We start from the raw sequence: 18,666 nt of genomic DNA on the forward strand, positions 1-18,666 counted from the left end.
CTCTTTTGGTTGTTTTAACTGTGTTTTGAAGAATAGAAGTTTTTAATTTAAATGAAGACTAATTTGTGATTTTTTAAATACATGATGCTCTTGATGTGATGTCATATCTAAGAAATATTTGCCTAATCTAAGATCACAAAGAATTTTTCCTTGGTTTTCTTTCTAAGAATTTTATACTTTACCTTTAAGTTTATATCCACTTTAAAAAAAAATTTTTTTTTAAATGTTTATTTATCTTGAGACAGAGACAGAGCATGAATGGGGGAGGGTCAGAGAGAGAGGTAGACACAGAATCCGAAACAGGCTCCAGGCTCTGAGCTGTCAGCACAGAGCCCAATGCGGGGCTTGAACTCACAGACCGCGAGATAATGACCTGAGCTGAAGTCGGATGCTCAACCCACTGAGCCACCCAGGCGCCCCTAGATCCACTTTAAATTCATTGTTGTCAATGATACAAGGTATGGGTGGAGGGCTTTTGTTTTTTATTTTGTTTTCTTTCATGAGGATGTCCAATTATTCCATCAAAAATTGTTGAAAAGACCATCATTTTCTACTGAATTACCTTTGTGCCTTTGTTAAAATCTATTGTGTATATATGTATGGATCTTTTTCTTTTTTTTTTTTTAATTTTTTTTTCAACGTTTATTTATTTTTGGGACAGAGAGAGACAGAGCATGAACGGGGGAGGGGCAGAGAGAGAAGGAGACACAGAATCGGAAACAGGCTCCAGGCTCTGAGCCATCAGCCCAGAGCCTGACGCGGGGCTCGAACTCACAGACCGCGAGATCGTGACCTGGCTGAAGTCGGACGCTTAACCGACTGCGCCACCCAGGCGCCCCTGTATGGATCTTTTTCTGGACACTGTCTCTACTATCAACCTATATGTCTACTTTTTCACCAATACCACGCTGTCTTAAATACTATAGCTTGACACTGAGTTCTGAAATCAGGTGGTATAAGTCTCCAACTTTGTTCTTTTTCTAATTTTTTTGACTATCCTCGTTTTTTTTTTTGCCTTTACAAATAAATTTTAGATGCAATTTGTCAATTTCTACCAGAATGTTGGTTAAGATTATCTTAAATCTATATACAGATTTACATCTGTAGAATATTGTGTTTATCCATCTATAATTCTGATGTATTTATTTTAAGTCTTTAAAATCGTTTAAAATTGTTTCTTCAATATTTTGTAACTTTAGCATACAGGTCTTGTACAAATTTTATTAGATGTACATCTACTTATTTCATTATTTTTGGTAATATTATAAATTACACTGCTGTTTGAAATTCTAATTTTTCATTGCTATTTTTCTAATAGAAAAAAATTATTTTTGGATCCTCTATCCTATAACATGTTACTACTGGTAGATTTTTGGAGATTGAGATTTTCTATATAGCAATCATGTTATTGGTGAATGTAGACAGTTTTGTTTCTAATTTTTTAATGTAAAAGCTTTTTTTCTTGTTTCTGGAACTGGCTAGTACTCTAATATGATGTTGAATAGAATTCATGAGAATAGATATCTTCACTTTATTCTTGAGAAAGCATTCAGTCTTTTAGTAAAAATACATCTACAAAACTCTACAACTAACATCACACTATAACAAATGGCAAATACTAACAGTATAAACCAGCACCCCAACATCTATTGAGTGTACCATGTGTTATTGTACTAAGTTTTGCCTATATCATAGAATTCATCTTTTATAGCTGTCCAATGTAAGAGATAATGCCAGAATCCTTTTTCATAGATAAGGAAATGAAACTCTTATTTATTAAGTCATTTTTCTTAGGTCACACAGCCAGAAAATGGAAAGGCTGGGTCTCTAATCCAAGTCTGATTGATTCAAAGTCTGCACTATAAGGGACTAGCATGCTTTCTTTATTGAGTTCAAGGCTTTTCTCACTAAAGTTTAGTGTCTCATGGGTCTAAGATTGGAAAGGCAATCTCTCATTCCAGTCACCATAAGATATTTTATGGCTTACACCCCACCTCATGGACAACCATTCTCACATACCTATAGTTCAGAGATAAATGTTCAGTATAGTATAATATGTTCCTTCCTACATATGTGATGTAGCTACAAGGATCTACCTTCAGAATCATGAAGCCTAAACCCAGAATTAAAGATGGTAGGAGACTTCCTCAAGGCACATTTGGGAGGAGAGCAGAGGTCTCAAATGATCTTTTGACTTTTTTTATTTATTTAAATTTTAGTTAACACACAGAAATACAACATGCTTTTTAAAATTTTACTTCAATAAATGGTTTTCCCCAAGCATATGAATAACTTATATTAGCTAGCATGGGTTGAATGGAAAAGCTTGGAGTCAGAGAGACCCACCTCTTTAACCTACCATGTGAAATTAGGCAATTTGCTTATTAGTTTATTCATTCAGTGATACTATTTTGAATATCCACTACATTCCAGGCTCTGTTCTTAATCCTGGGTTATATCACTAAACAAAGTAGAGGGTCGTTCCCTCAGGAAGCTCATATTCTATCACAGGAGGTAGTCAATAAATAATAAACATGAAAAAATGAGTGACTTATACCGAAAAAAAAAAAAAGGTAAGTTCTTGGCAAAAAAAGGAAAAAAAAATAAGGCAGGGCAAGGAGGAGTCCCGAGAATAGGTAGGAGGGAATGGAAGTAGATGGCTATATTAAATAACATGGTCAGCATAGGACTCATTGAATAGTCATATATGAGCAAAGAAATGAAAGGGGAAAGGGTGAGACAAGGGGATATATACAGGAAGTTTGCTCTAGGCTAAGGGAAAATGTGGAGCAAAGCAAGATTTAACAGTGTCTGGCATATTCAACAAACAGGAAAGAAGTCAGTGGGGCTGGAGTGGAATGAACAAAGCAGGGAATAATAAGGAAGGAGGTCACGGATGTAATGGGGTATGTGTCCGACTATGTAGAATTTAAGACATTACAAGGACTTTGGCTTTGAGTGAATTGGGGTGTCCTTGAGGTATTGTGGACAGCAATGATAGAATCAGCCCAATTAAGGGACTATTGCAGTACCCAAAGAAAAATGTGATCATGGCTTGGAGAAGGGTCATGGAAGTGGTGAGAATTAGCCAGAATCTGAATGTATTTTGAAAATTAAACTGACAGGATTTTCTTATATATTAGATATGAGGCGAGAAAAGGAAAGGAATCAGGGATGATTATAAAGTTTTTGGACTGAGAGCCTGGAAGGATGAAGTTGCCATCCACTGAGATGGGGAAGGCAATAAACAGAAAGTTTGAGAGGAAAGACCAAAAATTCAGTTTTGAATTTGCTAAGTTTGAGATTTCCATTAAGCATCCAAGTAGAAATGTTGAATAGACAGTTGGATATTCAAATCTAGAATCTAGGATAAAGATATACATTTGAGAGCCATAAGTATAGAGATAGTGTTTAAAGTCTTGAAATCAGATAAGATCACTGAGGGAATTTGTAAAGAAAAAGAAGAGACGCAAGGACTGAGTTCTGAAGCCTGTGAACATGAATAGGTTGGGGAGAAGACAAAGCAGAGAACACTGAAGGAGATTATTCAGCAAGGAAGGAGGAAAAGCAGCTAAGTGTAATGAAAAAAAAATGTATTAAGAGAATGATTAACTCTGTGAAATAGATCAAAACGATGACTGAAGACTTAGAATTGACCATGGATTCAGAAACACATGGAGCTCATTGTTGACCTTGGCAAGGGGTTTTTAGTGGAGTGATGGAGGAGGAACACTGGTGGCAACTGGTGGCAATAGAAAACTTCCTTTCAAATTGGAGCAAAGTTGGTGATGGATGTTGAAGTGGGGTCAAAGAGAATTTTCTTTTTTAATGGGAGGCAAAACATGTTTTGTGCTGAGGGAAAGGACTGGTAGAAAAACTTAATTATATAGAAGGAAGAGGGGAGAATTGCTAGAATGATCATAGAAGAGAGGGGTTAGGATCTGGTGCACAGGTGGAGGGGCTTAGCTTTAGATGGGAACGTGGATGTTTCACACACAGGTGAGAAGGCAAAGAGAAATCTTTGGATGGGAATTGTAGCAGGTGGCTAGATGTGGTGGTGGGATCTATAGAAGTAGAAATTCTCTTGTGGTTGCTTCAGTTTTCTCAATGATGTAGGAAGCAAGTTCAGACACAGAGACTACGGAAGTGGAGAAGAAGGAAGTGAAAAGGGGAAAAACAGGACGGAGAAAAGGAGAGAGACTCTTTTGGTGGTTTGAGAACAGAGAGGATGTGAAAATCACATATATCTTTGAGCCTCAGTTATATTGGAGATAAGAATTCATGAATTGCACAATAGTATATCAAAAGCCAATGTTCAAAAACTTACAGTTATCATCATCAAATCTACTGTCTGTATCTGCTTCTTGCTCTCAGGCTGTCAGTTTGGAGAAGATGAATCATGTAGCACTTTTTTCTTTAGATGCTACCTAGAAAAGTATGAACTCCATTTGATATCTGAATTTTTTAAATCTAAGGAAATTGGAACAAAAAATTGCAGAGAGAGGAAAAAAGATAAATCACCCATAATTCTACCACTTCTCTAGTGTTATGCTTTTATTTATGTCAGTGTGTATTCCAATCTACTCCTAATTAGATATCACATATACATTACATATTGTTTCTTTAATATTATATATTAAACATTTTCTATAATGTTAATCTTCAAAGCCATTGCCTCACTGGTTGCATATTTTTCATGTGTACATTCATGTGAATGACTATATTTTATACAACAGTTCATTATTGGACACTTAAATTGCTTCAAATATGTTATTAAAATTTATTATTATGAATGTATTTGAGCATATTTAAGAATAATTGGTGAGTTTATAATAAAGGTACCTACCATTTAATCACTAATTATCTACTACCAATTATAGAGCAGTGTGCTAATGATTTTTCATACCTCTCATTTGATTATCTTAATGGCAGAAAAGTGATTTTATGTTGAAATACTTTAGCATATGTAAAAGTTGGAAATTAATATAAACAAACATTCTTTAACTGCCTCATCATCTTTACTAGATCTTAATATTTAGCTATATTTGGTTTATAATTTTCCAAAGAAATAAAATATCACAGGTAGAGTTGAAAATTCTTATTCCAGGAGGGAGGGAAGATGGCGCGTCCTGCTGATCACTTAGATTCCACCTACACCTGCCTAAATAACCCAGAAAACCGCCAGAGGATTAGCAGAACAGAGTCGCCGGAGCCAAGTGCAGACGAGAGGCCCACGGAAGAGGGTAGGAAGGGCGGCGAGGCGGTGCGCGCTCCACGGACTGGCGGGAGGGAGCTGGGGCGGAGGGGCGGCTCGCCGGCCAAGCAGAGTCCCTGAGTCTGGCTTGCAAAAGCGGAGGGGCCTGACGGACTGTGTTCCGACAGCAAGCGCGACTTAGCTTCTGGGAGGTCATAAGTTAACAGCTCTGCTCAGAAAGCGGGAAGGCTGGAGGACAAAGGGAGGGAGAGCTGCTGAGCCCCCGGACGACAGAGCTCAGTTTGGTGGGGAACAAAGGCGCTCGCCAGCGCCATCTCCCCCGCCCATCCCCCAGCCAAAATCCCAAAGGGAACCGGTTCCTGCCAGGGAAATTGCTCCCTCCGCGCAAACACCCAACTCTGTGCTTCTGCGGAGCCAAACCTCCGGCAGCGGATCTGACTCCCTCCCGCTGCCACAGGGCCCCTCCTGAAGTGGATCACCTAAGGAGAAGCGAGCTAAGCCTGCCCCCCTGCCGCCGTGCACCTTGCCTACCCACCCCAGCTAATACGCCAGATCCCCAGCATCACAAGCCTGGCAGTGTGCAAGTAGCCCAGACGGGCCACCCCACCCCACAGTGAATCCCGCCCCTAGGAGAGGGGAAGAGAAGGCACACACCAGTCTGACTGTGGCCCCAGCGGTGGGCTGGGGGCAGACATCAGGTCGGACTGCGGCCCCGCCCACCAACTCCAGTTATACACCACAGCACAGGGGAAGTGCCCTGCAGGCCCTCACCACACCAGGGACTATCCAAAATGACCAAGCGGAAGAATTCCCCTCAGAAGAATCTCCAGGAAATAACAACAGCTAATGAGCTGATCAAAAAGGATTTAAATAATATAACAGAAAGTGAATTTAGAATAATAGTCATAAAATTAATCGCTGGGCTGGAAAACAGCATACAGGACAGCAGAGAATCTCTTGCTACAGAGATCAAGGGACTAAGGAACAGTCACGAGGAGCTGAAAAACGCTTTAAAGGAAATGCAAAACAAAATGCAAACCACCACGGCTCGGATGGAAGAGGCAGAGGAGAGAATAGGTGAACTAGAAGATAAAGTTATGGAAAAAGAGGAAGCTGAGAAAAAGAGAGATAAAAAAATCCAGGAGTATGAGGGGAAAATTAGAGAACTAAGTGATACACTAAAAAGAAATAATATACGCATAATTGGTATCCCAGAGGAGGAAGAGAGAGGGAAAGGTGCTGAAGGGGTACTTGAAGAAATAATAGCTGAGAACTTCCCTGAACTGGGGAAGGAAAAAGGCATTGAAATCCAAGAGGCACAGAGAACTCCCTTCAGACGTAACTTGAATCGATTTTCTGCACGACATATCATAGTGAAACTGGCAAAATACAAGGATAAAGAGAAAATTCTGAAAGCAGCAAGGGGTAAACGTGCCCTCACATATAAAGGGAGACCTATAAGACTCGTGACTGATCTCTCTTTTGAAACTTGGCAGGCCAGAAAGAATTGGCACGAGATTTTCAGGGTGCTAGACAGCAAAAATATGCAGCCGAGAATCCTTTATCCAGCAAGTCTGTCATTTAGAATAGAAGGAGAGATAAAGGTCTTCCCAAACAAACAAAAACTGAAGGAATTTGTCACCACTAAACCACCCCTACAAGAGATCCTAAGGGGGACCCTGTGAGACAAAGTACCAGAGACATCACTACAAGCATAAAACATACAGACATCACAATGACTCTAAACCCGTATCTTTCTATAATAACACTGAATGTAAATGGATTAAATGCGCCAACCAAAAGACATAGGGTATCAGAATGGATAAAAACACAAGAACCATCTATTTGCTGTCTACAAGAGACTCATTTTAGACCTGAGGACACCTTTAGATTCAGAGTGAGGGGATGGAGAACTATTTATCATGCTACTGGAAGCCAGAAGAAAGCTGGAGTAGCCATACTTATATCAGACAAACTAGACTTTAAATTAAAGGCTATAACAAGAGATGAAGAAGGACATTATATAATAGTTACAGGGTCTATCCATCAGGAAGAGCTAACAATTATAAATGTCTATGCGCCGAATACCGGAGCCCCCAAATATATAAAACAATTACTCATAAACAGAAGCAACCTTATTGATAAGAATGTGGTAATTGCTGGGGACTTTAACACCCCACTTACAGAAATGGATAGATCATCTAGACACACGGTCAATAAAGAAACAAGGGCCCTGAATGAGACACTGGATCAGATGGACTTGACAGATATATTTAGAACTCTGCATCCCAAAGCAACAGAATATACTTTCTTCTCGAGTGCACATGGAACATTCTCCAAGATAGATCATATACTGGGTCACAAAACAGCCCTTCATAAGTTTACAAGAATTGAAATTATACCATGCATACTTTCAGACCACAATGCTATGAAGCTTGAAATCACCCACAGGAAAAAGTCTGGAAAACCTCCAAAAGCATGGAGGTTAAAGAACACCCTACTAACGAATGAGTGGGTCAACCAGGCAATTAGAGAAGAAATCAAAAAATATATGGAAACAAACGAAAATGAAAATACAACAATCCAAACGCTTTGGGACGCAGCGAAGGCAGTCCTGAGAGGAAAATACATTGCAATCCAGGCCTATCTCAAGAAACAAGAAAAATCCCAAATACAAAATCTAACAGCACACCTAAAGGAAATAGAAGCAGAACAGCAAAGGCAGCCTAAACCCAGCAGAAGAAGAGAAATACTAAAGATCAGAGCAGAAATAAACAATATAGAATCTAAAAAAACTGTAGAGCAGATCAACGAAACCAAGAGTTGGTTTTTTGAAAAAATAAACAAAATTGACAAACCGCTAGCCAGGCTTCTCAAAAAGAAAAGGGAGATGACCCAAAGAGATAAAATCATGAATGAAAATGGAATTATTACAACCAATCCCTCAGAGATACAAACAATTATCAGGGAATACTATGAAAAATTATATGCCAACAAATTGGACAACCTGGAAGAAATGGACAAATTCCTGAACACCCACAGTCTTCCAAAACTCAATCAGGAGGAAATAGAAAGCTTGAACAGACCCATAACCAGCGAAGAAATTGAATCGGTTATCAAAAATCTCCCAACAAATAAGAGTCCAGGACCAGATGGCTTCCCAGGGGAGTTCTACCAGACGTTTAAAGCAGAGATAATACCTATCCTTCTCAAGCTATTCCAAGAAATAGAAAGGGAAGGAAAACTTCCAGACTCATTCTATGAAGCCAGTATTACTTTGATTCCTAAACCAGACAGAGACCCAGTAAAAAAAGAGAACTACAGGCCAATATCCCTGATGAATATGGATGCAAAAATTCTCAATAAGATACTAGCAAATCGAATTCAACAGCATATAAAAAGAATTATTCACCATGATCAAGTGGGATTCATTCCTGGGATGCAGGGCTGGTTCAACATTCGCAAATCAATCAACGTGATACATCACATTAACAAAAAAAAAGAGAAGAACCATATGATCCTGTCAATCGATGCAGAAAAGGCCTTTGACAAAATCCAGCACCCTTTCTTAATAAAAACCCTTGAGAAAGTCGGGATAGAAGGAACATACTTAAAGATCATCAAAGCCATTTATGAAAAGCCCACAGCTAACATCATCCTCAACGGGGAAAAACTGAGAGCTTTTTCCCTGAGATCAGGAACACGACAGGGATGCCCACTCTCACCGCTGTTGTTTAACATAGTGCTGGAAGTTCTAGCATCAGCAATCAGACAACAAAAGGAAATCAAAGGCATCAAAATTGGCAAAGATGAAGTCAAGCTTTCGCTTTTTGCAGATGACATGATATTATACATGGAAAATCCGATAGACTCCACCAAAAGTCTGCTAGAACTGATACATGAATTCAGCAAAGTTGCAGGGTACAAAATCAATGTACAGAAATCAGTTGCATTCTTATACACTAACAATGAAGCAACAGAAAGACAAATAAAGAAACTGATCCCATTCACAATTGCACCAAGAAGCATAAAATACCTAGGAATAAATCTAACCAAAGATGTAAAGGATTTGTATGCTGAAAACTATAGAAAGCTTATGAAGGTAATTGAAGAAGATTTAAAGAAATGGAAAGACATTCCCTGCTCATGGATTGGAAAAATAAATATTGTCAAAATGTCAATACTACCCAAAGCTATCTACACATTCAATGCAATCCCAATCAAAATTGCACCAGCATTCTTCTCGAAATTAGAACAAGCAATCCTAAAATTCATATGGAACCACAAAAGGCCCCGAATAGCCAAAGGAATTTTGAAGAAGAAGACCAAAGCAGGAGGCATCACAATCCCAGACTTTAGCCTCTACTACAAAGCTGTCATCATCAAGACAGCATGGTATTGGCACAAAAACAGACACACAGACCAATGGAATAGAATAGAAACCCCAGAACTAGACCCACAAACGTATGGCCAACTCATCTTTGACAAAGCAGGAAAGAACATCCAATGGAAAAAAGACAGCCTCTTTAACAAATGGTGCTGGGAGAACTGGACAGCAACATGCAGAAGGTTGAAACTAGACCACTTTCTCACACCATTTACAAAAATAAACTCAAAATGGATAAAGGACCTAAATGTGAGACAGGAAACCATCAGAACCTTAGAGGAGAAAGCAGGAAAAGACCTCTCTGACCTCAGCCGTAGCAATCTCTTACTCGACACATCCCCAAAGGCAAGGGAATTAAAAGCAAAAGTGAATTACTGGGACCTTAGGAAGATAAAAAGCTTCTGCACAGCAAAGGAAACAACCAACAAAACTAAAAGGCAACCAACGGAATGGGAAAAGATATTTGCAAATGACATATCGCACAAAGGGCTAGTATCCAAAATCTATAAAGGGCTCACCAAACTCCACACCCGAAAGACAAATAACCCAGTGAAGAAATGGGCAGAAAACATGAATAGACACTTCTCTAAAGAAGACATCCAGATGGCCAACAGGCACATGAAAAGATGTTCAGCGTCACTCCTCATCAGGGAAATACAAATCAAAACCACAATCAGGTATCACCTCACGCCAGTCAGAGTGGCCAAAATGAACAAATCAGGAGACTATAGATGCTGAAGAGGATGTGGAGAAACGGGAACCCTCTTGCACTGTTGGTGCGAATGCAAATTGGTGCAGCCGCTCTGGAAAGCAGTGTGGAGGTTCCTCAGAAAATTAAAAATAGACCTACCCTATGACCCAGCAATAGCACTGCTAGGAATTTATCCAAGGGATACAGGAGTACTGATGCATAGGGGTACTTGTACCCCAATGTTCATAGCAGCACTGTCAACAATAGCCAAATTATGGAAAGAGCCTAAATGTCCATCAACTGATGAATGGATAAAGAAATTGTGGTTTATATACACAATGGAATACTACGTGGCAATGAGAAAAAATGAAATATGGCCTTTTGTAGCAACGTGGATGGAACTAGAGAGTGTGATGCTAAGTGAAATAAGCCATACAGAGAAAGACAGATACCATATGGTTTCAGTCTTATGTGGATCCTGAGAAACTTAACAGGAACCCATGGGGGAGGGGAAGGACAAAAAAAAAAAAAAAAAAGGACGTTAGAGTGGGAGAGAGCCAAAGCATAAGAGACTGTTAAAAAACTGAGAACAAACTGAGGGTTGATGGAGGGTGCGAGGGAGGGGAGGGTGGGTGATGGGTATTGAGGAGGGCACCTTTTGGGATGAGCACTGGGTGTTGTATGGAAACCAATTTGTCAATAAATTTCATATATATAAAAAAATAAATAAAATAAAAAAAAAGAAAATTCTTATTCCATTGCCCTCCCTTCTTCACCGTAAGTCACTACTATCCAGAATTTAGTGTTTACGTTTCTACTGATTTTCTAATGACTTCATTCATATAAATGTGTCAATAAAGAAAATTTAGTATTAAATTTGCTTGTGTTAAGCTTTATATATATGGCATAATTCTTCACATGTCATTTTTGAACTTCATTTTTTACTGAATTGTGTTGTATATTTATGTCAATACACAATCATTGATTCAAACAGCTGCATATTTTTCACTGTATATGTAATCACAATTTATTTAACCATTATTTTGGTAGCCATTTAGATTCTCCTAATAATTTACATTTGTGAGCAATGCTGTATTAGCATCTTTTTACACTAAGTGTGGAATTGTCAAATTCTTTAGGATGTATATCTAGATGTGAAATTAGCTACAGTGGTGTTTGGGAATACATATAGTTTAAAGTTTTTCCAGGATGTCTCGTGTGTGGCCTGGGTTGAGAACTGCTGCTCTAGGTTTTATCCTTCTCAGGTACAGTTAAATTATTGCCTGCCTTTTTGCATTATAAGTGTACAACTAGATGCATAAAATTTTGGCCACTGAAGGTGCTGCCTCAGTGTTCTGGGGCTGACAAATCTTAAGAGCAGCTGTAGCTTTCTGTGTATATGGTCTCTCAGAAGAGAGATTCCAAAGCAGACTGGTCGGTCACTAGATGATACCTTTGCAATTCATCTGCCACCTCTGTCTGTGCCTTCACCTGTAGAAGGGAAGAATCAATACACAAGCCAAACAAGCTCAGCTAAGACAGGGATGGAAAATGATTCTTCTCTACCATTGAAAAGCAGTTGATGGAAGCTTCCTCAGCAGAATAACGGGAATGATTGGAAAGCCACTTAGGAACTCTGTGGAAGGTTGCTGTGATTGATTAGTGATGTCTGCTATGGGTTGAATATAAGGAAGTGGTCATATGGGTCAAAATTACCAACTCGCCCCCACGATTTGCCTACCAGCAATCAAGGAAAAGCAGCTCTCTGGAGATTGGCTCTGTTATAATAAAAGAGGAGATCTAAAGGTTGTCAATGGCTTAAAAGGAAAGTTTTGCCAAGTTTTTTTTTTTTTTTTTTTTTTGGAAGTCTCATTTCTTTCTCTCTTTTCAAAAGTTTGGCCTAAATTTACCCCTGGGCCAACATATTCTTGCTGATAGGCAGGGTGAACTCTTGATCCTTCTCACCCAGGGAAGAATATAGGTTTTGGACAACAAATATAGGTGTTGGAGCCCAGATCTGCAAGTCACAGGCTGTGTGGCCCAGGAAATGCCACTGGGATGCTCTGTGCCTCAATTCCTGATTGTAAAATAGGGACATTACTTATGTCACATGTTGTTCTGAGGGGGAATTATAGGTGTTTAGTATTTTCCTGAGCCAAATTACCAATGAATGGTAATGATTGACATATTATTATAATTATTGTAATTGTTATATTTTTTATTAAAAAGCAAAATAATGATCATGGTGGTGCAGTTTGAAGATAGGTCTGGTATAGAAAATTTAGCTATGGGTAGGTTTAAGGAGACTGTCTCCAGTTACAATGAATGACTAGAAATTGGGCCCATACAATGGGATACACCAGGATGGTTGGGGGAGAAAATCTGTGAAGGCAGCAGACACAAAGGTCAAGCAACAAGAATTCCTGTTAGAGTTGTAATAGGACATAAACACAGGCTGAGTTCTGAGGCCAAATGAAGGAATACCCCCACCTCCAGAGTAAATGGAGGAAAACACAAAATGGATTCAATTACTCTGAGCATAATTATGTCAGCTATGAAGATGCATTTACATGTTGTACTGCTGTATGTCAGAACTCTGATACCTCCTAGGCCATGAGAAATAAATACAAACGTTTCTGAGAAATTCTTCCTTCAACCCAGTCAACATTCCAATGCAAACTAAGAAAAGAGGTCAGGGTGTGAATTCTAAAAGCAAAATATTCCCACTACAGTTTGGAGTCTAGCGTATCTGCTTGGACCCTGAAAAGATTGACTTTCACTTCCTCTTTTATTAAATATCATACTCATTTAAGTATTGCACAATTTACTAGTACATATGAAGCATAATGAAAGATGCTTGTCATAAGTATATTTTAATTTTATTTCAATGACACAAAATGGCAAATAGTAATCAGAGCATTGACTTAGAAATCAGAACCAGAATGATATTTCCATGGAAAAGGATCATTTAAAAAAATCATAACAGTGGCTACAAATGTATAAATGAAGAAATTGAGGCTTACATGTAATTTTGGGGGATCAGGTTTATTGAGATATTTATAGACAATAAAATATTCCCTTTTTAAGAGTGTAGTGCAGTGAGTTTTGACAAATGTGCATAGTCCTGTAACCCAAACCATTACTATATTAGACCCATTTCTATTACTGAGAAAAGTTTATTTGTGACTATTTGTAGTCAATTATCTTCCCTCACCTAGTAATCAGTGACCTGGTTTCTGATCTGTTTTTTGCCTTTTCAAAATATCATACAAATATAATCATAAACTATGTAAGTTTTGTACCTTCTTTCTCTGGCATAGTGCTTTTTTGAGAGTCACCTATTTTTTTTTTCGCCTGTATTGATGCTTTATTTTTTATTTCTAAATTATATTCTATTACATTAATGTACCACAAATTAGTTATCCATTTAGCAGTAGATGAGCATTTGAGTTGCTTCTGTTGTTTATCATACATAAAGTTTCCATAAACATTTACAGACAGATCTTTTGTAGATATAGGTTTTCAATTTTCTTGGTTAAAATATGAGGGGTGGGATTTCTGGGTCACATAGTAAGTGATGAATGCATTACTTTACTAGAAAGTGCCAAAGACCTTACCTTTCGCATTCCCATGAATAATGTGTATAAGGCTTCCAGATGTCCTATTCTCAATAGCACTTTTCAGTTTTAGCTATTCTTATGGGTATGTGGTGATATCTCAATATGATTTTAATTTTCATTTCCTCAGTAACTAATGATGTGTTTCTTTTCATGAGTTTGTCATCTATATGTGTTCTGTAGTAAAGCTTTTACCCAGTTTTTGCTTTCTTGTCTTACTGAATTTTGAGAGGTGCTTTATATATTCTGGACATGAACCCATTATGAGGTATATGTTGCTTATCTTTTTTATTTATGTCACCATATCTTTCAAAGAAGAGATTTTTTTAATTTTGATTAAGTTCAACTTATCATTTTCTTTCTGTTGTGGTCTGTGCTTTAAGTATATTATCTAAGAACTTTTTGCCTAATTCAAGCTCAAAAGGATTTTATCCTATGTCATCTTCTAGAAGTTTTTATACATTTAACACTGGCATTTAGATATAGACCATTTCAAGTTAATTTTGTATATAGTGCAGGAAAAGATCAAGGTTATTTCCTTATTTAGCATATAAATAGCCAATTGTTCCAGTACCCATTGCTGAAAAGATGATCTTTTGTCTGTTGAATTATCTTGGCACTTTGGTTGAAGATCAGTGACCATATATATATGTGGGTCTATTTCTGAACTCTTGATTCTATTCCCTTGATCTCTGTGTCTCTCTTTTATCTAATACCACACTGTCTTGATTATTATATCCTTATAGTAAATCTTCAGATCAGGTTATTTGAATCCTCCAACTTTATTCTTTGTATTCAAAATTACCTATTTAGCTATTTTAGTTCCTTTGTTTTTCTATATAAATTTTAGAATTAACCTATAAATTTCTACAGAAAAAATCATGCTGAGATTTTGATTGGGATTGCTTTGAATGAATAGATCAATTTGAAGAGAATTGATATCCTAACAATGTTGAATTTTCCAATCCATGAGCACAGGTATAGCTATCCATAGATAACTTCCTCTTGATTTCACTAATCAACATTTTGTCATTTCCAGCATTTAAATTCTGTACATATTTAGTTAGTTTTGCCTCTAAGTATTTCATGTTTTTTAATGCTATTATAAATGGTACTGTTTTTGTAATTTCAGTTTCCGGTTATTCTTTGCCAGTGTCTGATGAAACAATTGATTTTCATATATTGACCATATATCCTGCAACCTTACTAAACTCACTTATAAGCAGATTCTTTAGGATTTCTTATGTAGACAATCATGTTGTCATTTATATAAATGTAAGTTTATGCCTTCCTTTCACATCTGCATGCCTTTTTACATTTTTTGATATTACTGCATTGGCTAGGATCCCCAACATAGTGTTGAAAATGAGTGGTGAATCAGACATTCTTCCCTTGTTCCTAATTTTAGGAGGAACACATTCATTTTCATCTTAGCTAACTAGTTTTTTTCTAGATGCCCCTTATCAGGCTAAGGAAGTTTCCTCTTTCCTAATTTCTGAGAACTTTGTCATGAATACATGTGAAATTTTGTCAAATGCTTTTTCTCCATCTATCTAGATGATCATATGCTTTTTCTTTTTTATACTCTGTTAATGTAATAAGTGACACGGATTAATTTTCCAGCACTGAACCAACTTTTCATACTTGAGGTAAACTTCAGTTGGTCATAATGTATTATCTTATTAAATACCGAATTCCATTTTCTAGTATTTTGTTAAATTTTTAAATATTTATGATGGGCATTGGTATATAATTTTTATTTTTTATAATGTCTTTGTCTAGTTTTGGTATCATGGTAATTCTGACCTCATTAACAAGTTGGAAAGTGTTCTCTTCTATTTTCTTGATGACTTTGTGTAAAATTGGTCATTTTTGCCAGGGAGACTATAACCTGGTTTCTTTTTGTGGGAAGGTTTTCAAACTATGAATTCAAAGTTTAATAGATATAGGGTTGGTTTGGTTATTTCTTCTTGAGCTTTTGTAGTTTGTGTCTTTCAAGAAATTTGTCCATTCCATCTAAATTATCAAATGTTTGGCATAAAGCTTTTCATAATATTCTATTATTCTTCCTTTAATGTTAGTTGTCTTTGTAGAAATGTCTCCTGTTTCATTCCTGATATTAATCATTTATGTCTTCTCTTTTTTATGATTAATCTTTCTAGAGATTTCCAATTTTATTTGTCTTTTCAAAGCACAAATTTTGATTTCATTGGTTTTCTCCATTGCATCTCTGTTTCACTTTTAGTGATTTCTGCTCTTCATTATTCTTTCCTCCTCTTTACTTTGTGTTTGACATGCTCTTCTTCATCTAGTTTCTTAAAGTAGAAAATTAGGTTATTGATTTTCGTCCTTCCTTCTTATCTAATACCAAAACATTCCCTTCAGACACTGCTTTAGCTTCATTCCACAAATGTTCACATGTTGTATTTTCATTTTCATTAAATTAAAAATATTTTCTAATTTCTCTTGCGATTTCTTCTTTGACCATGGTTTATTTACAAGAGTGATGTTTAATTTTCAACATTTTAAATGATTTTTGTGTGTCTTTGATTTAAATTTTAGTTCTAATGTAGTCAGATAATTTTTTTTTATAATTTTAATCCTTTAAAAATTATTGAACCTTATTTTATAGTCTAGACTATGGTTTATCATAGTGAATGTTCCAAGTGGATTTGAAAATAATGTATATTCTGCTGTTGTTGGGTGGAGAGTTCTCTAAATGTCAATAAGTCTTATTTGGTTACTAGTGGTTTTTTTTTTTAATTTTTAAATGTCTTTAGTGATTTCTTGTCCACTTGTAGCAATTACTGAGATAAGAGTGTTGATAGCCACAGCATAATTATGGATTGGGCTATTCTTTTTTTTTTTTTTTTTTTAGGTCTACTAGGTTTTGTTTTTATGTGTTTTGAAGCTCTCTTGTTGGGTACATCCACATTTAGGATTGTTATGTTCTCTTGGTGAACTGACCCCTTTATCATTATAAAACATCTCCTCTTTATCTGGGGAAGCAATGTTTATTTAAATTCTACTTTGTCTAATAATAATATAGCTACTCTAGCTTTCTTTGACTAGTGTTTTCATGCTGCATTCTTTTCCATCCTGTTATTGTCACCATCTTTGAGTCTATTTATTTATTTATTTATTTACATTTATTTATTTTTGAGAGAGAGAGGGCACAAGTGGGGGAGGGGCAGAGATAGAAGGAGACACAGAATCCGAAGCAGGCTCCAGGCTCCAAGCTGTCAGCACAGCGGGGCTGTACCTGGCTTGAACACACGAACTGCAAGATCATGACCTGAGCCGAAGTCGGACGCTCAACTGACTGAGCCACCCAGGTGTCCCGAGTCTTTATATTTAAAGAGGATTTATTAGGGGCACCTGGGTGGCACAGTCGGTTAAGCGTCCGACTTCAGCCAGGTCACGATCTCGCGGTCCGGGAGTTCAAGCCCCGCATCGGGCTCTGGGCTGATGGCTCAGAGCCTGGAGCCTGTTTCCGTTTCTGTGTCTCCCTCTCTCTCTGCCCCTCCCCCGTTCATGCTCTGTCTCTCTCTGTCCCAAAAATAAATAAATGTTAAAGAGGATTTATTATAGATATCATTCAGTTGGGTCTTGCTTTGTTTAAACAAATCCCATAAGTCGCTGGCTTTAAACTGAATTGTTTAGACCATTTATATGTGATGAAATTACTACCACATGGGTTTAAGTCTACCATCTTGCTATTTGTTTAATATTTGTCCCCTCTGTTCTTTAATTTTTTTAATGTTTATTTATTTTTCAGAGAGAGAGAGAGAGAGAGCAAGTGAGCATGAGCAGGGGAGGAGTAGTGAGAGAGGGAGACGCAGAATCTGAAGCAGGCTCCAGGCTCTGAGCTGTCAGCACAGAGCCCGGTGCGGGGGCTGGAACCCACAAACTGTGAAGTTGGAAGCTTAACCAACTGAGCCATCCAGTCACCCCCTATCTGTTCTTTCTTGCCTTTTTTCCTATTTTCTTACTTTAGATATAGTAAGAATTTTTTATCATTTTATTTTATTTCTTCTGCCATTTTGCTATATGTTTTTGCTTTACTTTTTGATAGTTTCCCTAAAATATTGTTTACAACACATATTTCAAATTTTCATAGTTTGTCTTCTACTCTCTAATAATATTATACCATGTTCCCTATAGTGGAGTAATCTTACAAGAGTATACTTCGGCTACTTTCCTCCTGTCCTTTTTGCTATTATTTTCATATCCTTTATTTTTGCATATATTATAAACTCATTGATACATTGTTGTTATTTTACTTTAAACAATTGTCTTTTAGCAGATTTATTGAGGTATAATTTAAATACAATACATTTTTTAAGTTCAGTTGATTTTTTGAGTTTTAGTAAACTTATATAATTGAGTGACTATCACCAAAATCCAATCTTAGAACAATTCCATTGACCCCAAAAGTTCTCTTATACCTGTTAGCAGTTAATGTCCACTGCCCACCCTACCCCATCCCCAGTTCTAGGAAACCACTGATTTGCTTTCTATACCTATAGCTTTCCTTTTCTTCATATTTAATTAAATTGATTCACACAATATGTAGTCTTGTATCTGCCTTATTACAATTAACATTATGCTTCTGAGCTGCGTGAGCTGTATCCACATCATTGCATGTATCAGGAGTTTGTTTCTTTTTCAAACATATATTTATTTATTTTGAGAGAGAGAGAGAGAGAGAGAGAGAGAGAGATACAGCACTCACATATGGGTGAGAGGGAGAGAA

Source organism: Lynx rufus, unplaced genomic scaffold (genome assembly GCF_022079265.1).
Source record: "Lynx rufus isolate CCGP_SWC_20201006 ecotype Redwood Valley unplaced genomic scaffold, mLynRuf1.p SCAF_1, whole genome shotgun sequence".
NCBI classification, from domain to species: Eukaryota; Metazoa; Chordata; class Mammalia; order Carnivora; family Felidae; genus Lynx; species Lynx rufus.